The sequence below is a fragment of the Diplotaxodon limnothrissa genome, linkage group LG7 (assembly GCF_057381915.1).
Source record: "Diplotaxodon limnothrissa isolate DT_005_m linkage group LG7, D_limnothrissa_male_GT1.1, whole genome shotgun sequence".
In the NCBI taxonomy this organism is placed as follows: Eukaryota; Metazoa; Chordata; class Actinopteri; order Cichliformes; family Cichlidae; genus Diplotaxodon; species Diplotaxodon limnothrissa.
In genome coordinates this window covers 70,054,419-70,066,211 of record NC_140602.1, presented here as the reverse complement: position 1 = coordinate 70,066,211, position 11,793 = coordinate 70,054,419, and the positions used below count along the sequence as shown (strand labels likewise).

Genomic DNA, 11,793 nt, shown 5'->3' with positions numbered 1-11,793 from the left:
GAGGAAAAACAGCATCAAGAGTTTTAATCATCAAACGAACCTGTGCATCATGTCTTATTTAGTCTTATTTTAGTTTTTAAAAGAAAACAAACAATTTTTATTATATTTATTTTTGTTGATAGTCTTTATCAAAACAACAAAACCTCTTTATTTATTAGAGGCTTTTATTTCATGACAAGTAATCAGAGAGCAGGAATTACTTTAGCAAGTGGCTTCATTAGTTCCCTCTGACAGTGTATATGTGAAGGGCTTTTATTGTGAAAGGTAAGAGGATCTCATTTTTATGATAGGAAAAACGCACTTTTCCTATCATGTTAGCACCTGTGAGGCAGATCACAGATGATACATCATCCAGGACTGTGTGTACATGAGGGTGCGCTCTGATTGGTCAGCTGAGCTGCAGAGGAAACTTTCGATCTGAAGGACCACACGTTACGCCTGTGCTGCCATGGCAACAGCACGATGGGGGAGGAAGATGGCTTCTCACATGCAGTGTGTGTGTGTGTGTGTGCGAGGTCGCAGCCTCACACCGACATCGTCGACGTGCAAAAATCAGATTGTGATGAAAAGAACTGCAGTGACTTCATTTCCCAGAGTGCCCCTCTGCCCTGGCATCCTTTCTGTTGCCGTGCGCCTCCTTCGGCGCGTTCGGCATGGCGTCTGCGGGCTCACTGCAGCTTGATGCAGAATGAAATCATATGTGTTCACTTTTATCCTTCAAACAAACACGAGCAGTTTCTAATGTTTCTAATGTTCAGAGTTTATTTTCTCTCAGAGGCAGAGAGAGGTGGGTGATGGGAGGACCGCGTCAATCAGACAGTGGATCGACGCGCTGCTCGAGTTATCAGCGGATTTCACATTAAACGCACTTCCTCTCAGCATCACATCAGCACAATCACTTCCTCGTTTTCAGAAAACGTCCAAAAACAGTTTTTTATGTTTACTGGTGTGACCGAGGAGGATGCTGGGACAGGAGGAGAGCCCTGTCAGGAGCTGCAGCACTGTGATGGATGAAATCTTTGCAACACAAAGATGAGGGTTTAACACTGTGGGGAGAAAAGCTTTTGAAACAGTTCTCAGATATGACACACGCACACATGTGAGTGAAGGTTTCCACCAACAGCCGTACCGCCACGGCTGCCGAAACGAAGGATATATTCAGAGAAAATGAAGATAAAAGCTCAGAGAAGCCATCATGCAGCTGATTCGACCCGTGCTAACATGCCCGTGACATCGAAGGAGGTGGGAACGCACTACAGTTGCCTCGGTAACAGGCGTGATGCTTACACTCTTTCACCTGCTTCGCCTGACAGCTGGTGCTGAACCCTCCTCCTCTTCCTCCTTTTCCTCCCCTCCCCAGGATGATGGAGTCAGACACCTCAGCTGGTGCAACAACCGGAAAAGTGCTACTCTCCTCTTTCTCCTCATTTCCTGTCACATGACTCCTGACGAGCTCCTGCAGGCCTGAACACGTTCATCACAGTTTTTTCTACTCTTGCGTCTGTGTGATGTCATACAGAGAGGCTCCACCCATCTGAGGTTCAAACCTGCTGTTTACACGGACTAGCCAATCAGAAAAAAGTTGTCTTTGAAAGGGGGGCGGTATGAGATAAAGAAGGATTATTCTGAACTGTGACTGATGCAAAGCCGCTCCAGCAGAGTGTAAGAATAATGATCGTCATCATCATCACCTGTGTCAGTTCTTCGGAGCATGAAGAGCTCGATCACAGGAAGCAGTCTGAATGCCGACCGCTGGCCTTCAAACTGCCAGCCTGCACACAGAGCAGCTCTTTCTGTGTTTTCCTCATCGTGGTTCCTGATGAATTGCATCTATGCAAACGATAAGAAAATAAAACTCCTCGAAAGCCACATTCAAACTTCACCACCTGCCTCTCCGAGCATCAGGACGCCGTATCCTGCAGATCACTGAAGGCGGAGGGACCCGTTTGTCTTTAGACATATTTCTATTATTGCGATCCATAAAGCTTTGAAATCTCCAAAAAAGCCATCTGACAGTCTGAGTCAGCTGACTTTACTTCTGAGCCTATTGTTCATATTTTTAATCTGAGTATCCAGGATAATATCATCCCTAAAATCTGGAAAGCAGCCTCTGACCTCTCAGATCTGAACATCTGCCGTCTGAATCCAAACTTTGTGTGTGGACCTTAAGTATCAGGATCGATGAAGAGCTTGGGTCATCAGCATCTCTGATGGTAACAAAGGACAGTGGACGGCAAGCACACTGCTGTGTTTGTTGAGCTGCTGTTAGGAGGTAAAACTCAGATGTAGTAAAGATTCCTGAAGATGAAGGAGTCCCCCAGGGCTCCGCTGTAGACCCTGTTTTATTTTCCTTTTTTATGAATAATATAAGAAAGACTATGGCTACAGCTAGAAAGCTCCTTTATGCAGACAGCATACTTTACTCGGCGTGCTCACCTCTGCATCAGGTTGTCGAGGGGCTTCCTTTCAGCAGCTGCAGGCTCTTAATGCTAACAAAACCAAATTCAGGTTGTTTTCCAGGAATCACTCATAGATAATGTTGGTATTCACACCCTCGGAGCAGATTTTATGGAAAGAGTGTCGTTCTAAGAAGGTGTAGGTCTTCGGTTGGATGCTCAGATTTCTTCTGGTACTCAATGAAAAAGCTTTGATTGATTAAACATGGCTTGTTTTGACTCATCAGTTGAGAAAAACTTACACAGGAAACCTGTTAAAGTTTTCTTGGTTATGGTGACGTTATGTATACGCAGAGCGCAGAGACCCTTAGAGGAATCTCATTTCTGCCACTTATTCTTTCAGTCGTGGCCCAGGTGGCGAAAGATCGATCGATGCAGTTTGCAAACATAAAACTGAGATACTTAAACTCCTTCACTCGAGGCAGATACTCTTCCTCTTTAAGCGAGCACATCGTGCTTCGGCCTCGGGCCTTCAGCACCCCTGCAGCTTCACGCGCTGAGGGTGAAGGGTTTTTACGCTCCTGAAAAGGACGCTTTTTAATTTGTTGGATGTGGTTTGGCTTGTTCCTTTAAGCCGCTGTTTTATCTAAACATTTGGACCCTAATTTGCATTTGGTCAACAGTTTGCAGGTTCTGTGTGAAGCTCTAAGCCCTGCACCCATGTGAACAACAGCTTGTCTTTCTAAAAACAAAGATTGGTAATCAGACGGTTTCATGCAGCGGTGGTGGTTAGGAGGAACAGGAAGAGCCGTGTCATCGAATGATGACTCTGAAACCTCACGCTGATGAGAGGACAGTTAAGTGTTACCGACAGAGCTTCCGGATTATCTATGGAAAGTGGTGTTTCGATAGCGTGCAAGACTTTGCATACAGCAAAGCTCGAGGTACAAAAAGGTACACGCCTGAAAGACGAAACCTGAAGGGAATACAAACAGCTGCTTATTCAGTCAGACGAGACCAAAGTGAAACAGTCTGGGTGAGAACGAGCACACCACGACGAACGCCTGTTGACCCATGCGGGTGGGGGTGTGTGGAGCTGGCTGTGAGTCGGAGCTCTTTCCAACACGCTCTAACAAACATGTGCTCGATGTAATTCTACTTGCCCAGCAAGACTTTAATGCACAACTTCTACTTTTATTAGAATCCCAAACATGTTTTACTTTAATAAAATAGTCTCTTGATTAGGGCTGCGCCATGTCATACCGCTCACGGTAACACCGGTATACCGTTGGGCAACGATAAGAAAATGAAACATGGCGATAGAATATGGGTAAAACGCACAGGCGCAGTGCTTTTGTTTTCATACGCACATGGCGGAAAAAGCACGGCGGAGAAAGCGGATCGTTGAATGAAACGGAGGAACCAGAACTGGTTTGTAAAAATGCTGCAGCTTCAGTGGAACTGGTTCAGCTTTCGTCCGTCTGATACACAACAAAGCACTGTTTTTGGTAGCGCGTGCTAGCGGGCCGTCGTTATCACCGTTATTACCAAACCGATTTGATGTGGAATACAGCAGTGGCACAAAAGAGGTTTTATTCTCATTTCTCAACAAAAATGCAGCTGAGACATGAAGCTAATCCAGAAGCAGTTTTTCTGCTGGCCACTCGAGTCACACGCTAATTCAAACTTTATTTACACAGCGCCAAATCACAACAACAGTCACCACAAGGCGCTCTATATTGTAAGGTAGACCGTACAATAATACATACAGAGTAGTATGTATTATTGTACATACAGAGTATGTACATTTCATGTACATCTGCACTTTTATTAACACACAGCGCAGATGTACAAGAAACAATTACTCAGAAATAAATTATCAGCATTTATTAAATAATCATGCTCCATAAATAAAAGAAAAAATGTTGTTTTGTGCATAACAAAGAGCTCACAACTGTGCAGTCAAAATGTAAACTAACAGACGCTGAGCACAACAACAAGCAGCTGCTCTGTTCTTAACTTGTACTGCGTGACCGACAGCCTGGAGTTTGAAATCCTCTTCGTAACCGCGTCTCTGAACAGGAGCCGTTTATGGTCCTTATACGCACACAGTACGGTGATATTACGCTGAAGCACAGTACGTATCACTCCGCGAGGCTCCAGACTGCGGCAGCCGTAACGCGGTGCGGCTCCGTAGCAAAGTCGTACTCAAACATTTTTAGTCAGATTGCTGAGCGCCGTGTTCCACAGAGAAGCGGTTCGCGGTCAGTGAGCACAACCAGAACTCATACATAAGGCGCGCTGTCAACTTTTGAGAAAATGAAAGGATTTTAGGCCGTGCAGCACCTCTGGGCGTTAGCGTGGTTAGCTCGTTAACACGTTGACGCCGTCCAGCCCCACGCACGGGGAGATGCGCAGTAACTCGTTAACGGAGATTTGCCGTGTCCATCTTGTCGCTGCCTGCAGGTGAAGCGATGGGGGAGGAGGGGGTGTTGTGGTCAGTGAAGGAGAGGCGGAGCAACGCAGCGTAGAGACAAAAGTGGACGAAAGAGAGGCAAACCTGCGGCTCCACAACTATAATTATAGCATAGACTATATCGATATAAAGGATATTGTCACATCTCTTATCTCGTATAAAAATATATTTTTTAAAAACTCGATATATCGCCCAGCCCTACTGCAGAGAAAAACCCAACAATCATGTGACCCACTGTGAGCAGCACTTTGGCGACAGTGGGAAGGAAAAACTCCCTTTTAACAGGAAGAAACCTCCAGCAGAACCAGGCTCAGGGAGGGGCGGGGCCATCTGCCGCGCCAGGAAGACGGGACAAATGCAATTTTGCAGTTGCCATCAGAGTCGCCCCCTGCTGGTGATTAAGAACAAACTGCAGGTTGAGACATTTAAACAGCTCTGGGCCTGATTTCGTCCTGCAGACCAACACTGACAGTGAGCTTCTGTCTCTGCAGCTGCATTAACTTTGTGCCTCGCTGTCATTAACATGCAGCACCTCCCCTGCAGGCCTCAGTGTGTGTGTGTGTCCAGCACCACAAACAAAACACCTCTTTGAGTGAGCTGCAGAGCGAGGCCGCCTCACACAGCTACCCCACAGCCTCACAGCAACAAAAGGAGCTCCTCGTTTCTACTTTTAGTCATGTTGATAAAATCCTCATCACTCTGTGCAAAGCTTTTCATGAAGGTGGAAATTACACTTGTTGTTATCTGTATTGCTCACTGACGGTTTTCTTTGTGAGAAACGCAGCGCGGGAACAACTCTGACTGTAAAACCTCAAAGTTGTGGAATAACCCCGGGGTCCAATCATATTACTGATAAGCTGATAATGAAGTGTAACCTGATTACTTCATCTTCTGCAAACCCAGCACAGCCGATCAGGCTGAAGATGGGAGCTTCTCGAATGAGCTCAAAATCAGTTTTTCCCTGAAAATCTGCGACTTTATCACTTTAAACTTTTACTCTGAAGATCATTCCTACATCATCACGTCCTCTCTCCAGCTTCCTTTTCCTTCTTTCCTCCCTCCCCTGTCTTCCATCCTTCCTGACTTTTTTCATTCCCTCTTTCCTTCATATCTTTAACATCCCAGCAGCTTTGTCTCTGTGTAGAAATCAACTCTTTAAATTTATCCTTATTTTCCAGATAAAAATGAAATTCACACATTTCTTTCAGCGCCCTTTAGGACGAGCCCGAGAGCACCCGTTAGCTCGCTTCTTTGGTTGGCGGATGTAGACAGAAAGAAAAAATAGTTCCTCTGTGAAACGGCCCGGGTTTGTTGGCTTAGTTTGGTGGATTTTTGTGTTGAGGCGTGAACGATCACATGTGGAAACAAAAGTCAGGTCAAAGTGCTTAAACGGAGGCTTCACAGACGGGTGATGTCATGTGGTTACTTCTACTTTTTTATACAGTCTGTTGATGCTTCCATCTTTTATATACAGTCTGTGGCCACATCCATCTTTTATATAAGGTGGTGTCTGTAACCTAGCTGCTGGTGTTTGGTGAGTTATTTATTTAAGTAGATTTTAGGTGGAGGAGGGTGGAGAGTTACCTCAGCCTGACGCGCTCACGTGCATCAAACCCACATTAATAAAGTTCAATCAGATGTCTCATTGATATCTGACATCATTTCAAGCTTTCATTCAGTCTGTATCCATAAAAGACGGTTTGTTACAGCAGTAATGTGATTACTAACGTGTGCACGTGCTATTAACGCGCACCTATGAAAACAAAGCTGCTGCATATAAAGCGGTTTATTACTGATGAAGGAAAATATTAAAATAAGATCTCAGTAGACTCAACAATAGAATCCCCGCAGAACGAGCGCGTGACTCCTAGCGCAGACTCACCTTTACCTGCGAGGCTTATGCAGTCTTCAATCACGTCCGCCGGAGTCCCGGTCGGTCCGGTGTCGGTCCCCGAGTCCGTCCTTCAGCACCGACACAGGGCGCTCCCCTCTCTCTGTGCACGAGCTGCGCAGTCACGCTGGCAGCATTCGACACAGCGTGTGCAGGAAGTGAGCGGAAGTGCCTTTCAAAGTAAAGAATGAATGAAAGTTGAGTGTTTAAACGGGTTTCACTCGTGAGGCACATTTAAAAACGTTTCTCTGTCGGTTTCTAATCCAACCCCACACAGATGTTCCTGATGTTTCTGCTGCGTCATCATCACCTGTTACCTGTCTGCGTCTCACCTGTCTGGATCACCGTTCGTCAGATCCACTGTCTCTGAAACACACCTGATGACATCATCACATCTTTGGCTGAAAATCATTTCTGTGTGTTGGAGGGGCTGATGCCCAGGTGTGTTTAGAGAGGTGCGGGGAGTGGGGCGGCATCTCCTCCTGATGTATGAGAGCCAACCCCGACTGATGTGATTGGATTAAACAACCACAGTCACATTTCCTTCCCTGAGTGCAGCTTTAACATGCCGGCACTTTTTTAAAATGATGAAGGTTTATAAGCTTTAAAGTGAATTCAAACTACCAGCAGGTTCTCAGCTCCGCAGGTCACGGCTGATTCCTTCAGCAGAAGGAATCTGAGTAAAGGAGGAGACCCAATCCCAGGTGAGTCCATCCCAACCATCACACCTCGACCCACATGATGACCCTCAGGACCTCCTCCAGGCTGGGACACCAGCTTTTAGGCTGAGAGGTCAAATCTTCATGAGCCTAACAAGTCGTCGTGCCTTCACCTCAAACAGGAAGCGAAGAAACAGCCACTGTGACATCACTTCCAGGACACAGGTGTTTCATTGCACAGAAGTTAAAGCTGTGCTTTGGTGTCATGACTTAAAGGAGGCCTGTGAATTCATGAAGACTAAATTCTTGTTGTTCAACCTCCTGAAGACTTAATGCACCTGTGGGTCTCTTACACTCAGGTTTACCTGTCACAGGTGAGTCAGACAGCTCATGTTAACCTGAACCCTCCGCCAGGTGTTTAAAGTGGATGTTTTTTTATTTTTCCCTGAAACACAGTCAGGGATGGTTTCCTTAGAAACCACCATCATCCCAGCCTGCACGTGATGCGTTCAGTGGACATCTGTAAACGGCACGAACGAGAAACAAACTCCACATCATTGAAATGTTTCTGTTGAGCTATTTGACAACTCAACAGCGCCGCCGTGTGGCCAAGCGAGTGCACTGCATCAGAAATCAAACAAACTTCCAAACCACCAGATTTTTTAGCATTAAACAAAACTCTCTTTTTAATATTGGCTTTTATTTCTTCATATACAATCAAGCAGAAGCTTTTCAGTTATCCTCAGAGGCACTCGTGATGATGAGGAAACATGAACAGATGTGGAAATCCGTTCAGTGAATATCTCTGTGTGTCCTTAAGTGGCAGACCCAAAAACCCTCCACAGCTGATGAACAGGATCTGAGAGTCACAAGAAAAAAAAGAATCAAACAAAGAGAAAAACAAAATGAAATAACCAACGTGAAAGCAAAATGACCCCAGTAAATAAGTGAAACTAAAAGTCTTTGTCAAACTGATGACATTTATAAAAACGGGGTAGTTATCGTTACGGTAATAGTTGAAAGAAACGAGACCAACAGCCAAACCGTCGCACACCAGAGGACCACCACAATCACCCTGTGAGGATTTTAATTTGTCAGATTATTTTTTTATATGTTTGTCAACAGAACAAGTTTCCACTGAAAGCACAGAAAACATACCTGACAGAATCCTTTGGCTGTCTTATATCCACCTGCACAGGTAACATTGGCAGGAAGACCAGGCCACTGTTCCTCACAGACGTGTCTATCAATGACACGTCCACCACCCTCACTCATCAACAGGCTCCCCATCAGTTTTAGTTTCTCCCCATCCAGCCACATGACAACGTGATTTTCTTGTAGGTGTATTTCAGCAGGAAGCTGAATTGTTTGTACTCTGTGGTCTAATTGAACTTTCTCAGACAGCTGGAGACACAGCATGGAGTAAAAATAGAAACATGTTTTTCCACATAGAAGCTTTTATTAAAAATATAATTATACCACAAACAGGTCAAACGAAACTGTTGTCTTACCTTGAGTAACATGATGTCATTACCAAGTCCAACGTGTTGGTAATTTTCACGGATGATTTTGTTTTCAATTTTTACTTCCTGATGATTTTACCGTTCTTCAGATTGTGGTTGCCGAGAACGACGTGTGTGAGGCCTCTGAGGGAGTAATCAGCGAGAATTTAAAATGTAAACTATTTTAAACCTGATCTCTTGATTTCTCAGTCGTTACATGCAGGCTAATGTCAGCAGCAGTGTTGGCCAAGTTACTTGAAAAAAGTAATCAGTAACTAATTACTGATTACTTCCCCAAAAAAGTAATCCCGTTACTTTACTGATTACTTATTTTCAAAAGTAATTAATTACTTAGTTACTTAGTTACTTTTTAAAAACACGATTTACAACCTGAGTAGGTGATAAAGCGATAGATCTTTCAGCCCAATTCTACTTTTTCTGCATAATCCATCATACAAAATGTAATCAGATGGAAAAGTCTCTTTTTAAAACTTGTTTTATTAGTTTTAATCTTTTAACTTTATGCATCAAGCAAACATTTAATTATCTGCAACATTCTCTGACTGGAAGAAATTAGTTTAACATTTAAACCTATTTTCTGCACATTCCAGCACATAAAATAAAATATTTTTTGTGTTTACACTCAGTCTTTCAAATAGATGCAAGTAAAACACAGCAGAAAATAAATAAAGTCAAAGACTCAGCGGTCCTGTTGCTCTATTTTCACCTGTAAAGCAGGAGTGGGGCAGGCGGAGGTTTACCCTGGTGCAGGTGTGCCGCGGTCAGTGGAAGAATCCGCGAGTTTCTCTGTGAGTTTCCCATTACGTCGTAGCTACTCGGTGCTTGTTTGGAAGTTTAGGGGTTTTTTTCGCTGTAAAAAGAAGTTTTCTTCCCACGCACAGCGGACACTAATGTTTGTGTCACTTTTTATGGAATCAAACTCAAAGTAAGGTCAGTACTTCCACGCTTTAAACGCTGCACGCTCATACTCTCTCTGCACTCGATATGTGATCCATTGTTGATCTGCACACAGCTGTTGTCACTAACGTCGCACTCGCTTACGTCACTGTCGTGAGACATTCTCGCAAAAAATCACGGTTTTAGTAACGCAGTAACGCAGCGTTCCTACGGGAAAGTAACGGTAATCTAATTACCGTTTTTGCAATCGTAATCCCTTACTTTACTCGTTACTTGAAAAAAGTAATCAGATTACAGTAACGCGTTACTGCCCATCTCTGGTCAGCAGTGCTGTATCTAACGGCTGTCAGAGGTTTGTTGTTACATATTCCAAAGGTCATTAATATTTGATGATGTTAAAGTTAATCATCTTTTATTATCCTTTAAAATAACACCTGCCTCGTCAATAACCTGTATTTATTCATCAGATCACTCTAAGTTTGAAAATGTTTTTGTATAAAGTCGATGAACAGGAAATCAAACTCACGAGTTGCACTAGTGAGCACAAAGTCTTCAGTGAGGAGAAAACCTCCACAGACATGTCGACCCTCGTTATCCTGCACTGACGCCATCGAGCTCTGCGCCGCTTGTTCTCCATGAAAGATTCCTGTTGCAAACTCTGATAAAAGAAGAAGTTAAAGTCAGTGTGGCGTTTACAGCATTAAGATAAATCAGGTATATTTGATGTCTCACTGATGTCTCGCAGACATGGTGGAAGACAAAGAAGAAGCTTGTGCAGACAGCGCATGGTGCCAGCAGGAACCTCAAACCGTCCTTTACTCTGTAGAAAGACTTTTATACAACACGCGTCTTAGTTTGAAGGCTGGACTATCTTCATCATCTCGACTTCCTGTCATGCTAACCGCAGGCTTGTTCTTAGCATTAATAATGTTGGAATCTTGTTGGTTATGATACGCACAGCTGTCACATCTAGTTTTGCGTTTTCCTGTTGGTACATTTGGACGTCGTTGGCTCTCATTCTGCAGTTTACAGACACCTGAAGTCTCCGGCACCGTCACAACCATTAGTGACCTCACGGTGTCTGCTGTGAGGACGGCTCTGGAGACCAGAGACAGCACAACACTTATACTGCAAAATGATTTTTACAAGTTGTTGAATGAAGTTAGTTTGACAGAAAGTTCTGAGTAAAGAAGAGATGTGTCTGAAATTCTCCAAGCCCCTCCCCTTTTCTTACAAGAGTGGTTAGCATCATGGAGAAAACAAAAACACGCTAACAGCAGAGATTTCATCAGCTGAGATTACAGCTGCAACTCTCAGGTGAAACTGTATCAACATCATCATACAGGTAAAATGATCCAACAGAAGACAAACTGAAGCCTTGCTGGGAAACAGCAGTGAAACATCAGACCGTGTCAGCAATGCAGCAAGGCCACGTCAGCGTGAGCAAAATACAGGATGAGATGGGTCGGGGTCATCAATGAACCGCTGCTCAGGGTGAAACTGTGCTGCTGCTGGCAGAAGGAGAAGGGGGGGTGGTGCGTTAGAAGGCATCGATGGATCCACATCCAAAAGCACATTTCTCCATTTGTTTTACGTTTTTAAACCAGCAAATATTTTATTCTACACAATGAAACCAGAGTCTGCAAGCTTTTTGTTTTGAAAGAAGAAGAACCCTTTGATCTGAGCGGATCCCTCCTGCCTCCCATCATCCCAGGACCCGAAGACGTTTCACAACATCAGCTTCTCTGTGGTGTTTTCAGGGAATAAATGAGGACACTGAGCTCGAGCGCTGCTCCACCAGCTACAGGTTTAATATCAGATCAACAACAGTAGAAAAACAGAGGCAGAGACTACCAGACAAAAAGAAGAGTAGGAAATCCAACATCATCCAACAGCTCTTTAAAATAATTCCTCTGTACAGTATTTACACACACACACACACACACACACA

At 44.2% G+C, this 11,793-nt stretch overlaps 1 protein-coding gene and 1 pseudogene across 2 annotated transcripts in view; both read right to left on the bottom strand.

Moving 5' to 3' along the window:
- Positions 1-8,164: 8,164 nt before the first annotated feature.
- LOC146629755 (trypsin-like) lies at positions 8,165-10,629 on the bottom strand (annotated as a pseudogene).
- A 1,145-nt stretch (positions 10,630-11,774) lies between these two features.
- Positions 11,775-11,793, bottom strand: part of LOC146629754 (zinc finger protein 609-like) — a 35,473-nt gene continuing 35,454 nt past the window's right edge. For both annotated transcript variants that reach the window (XM_085360221.1, XM_085360222.1), the window contains one exon: positions 11,775-11,793. This exon is cut by the window's right edge and continues 478 nt beyond it. The gene's annotated coding sequence lies outside the window, so the exon portion shown is untranslated.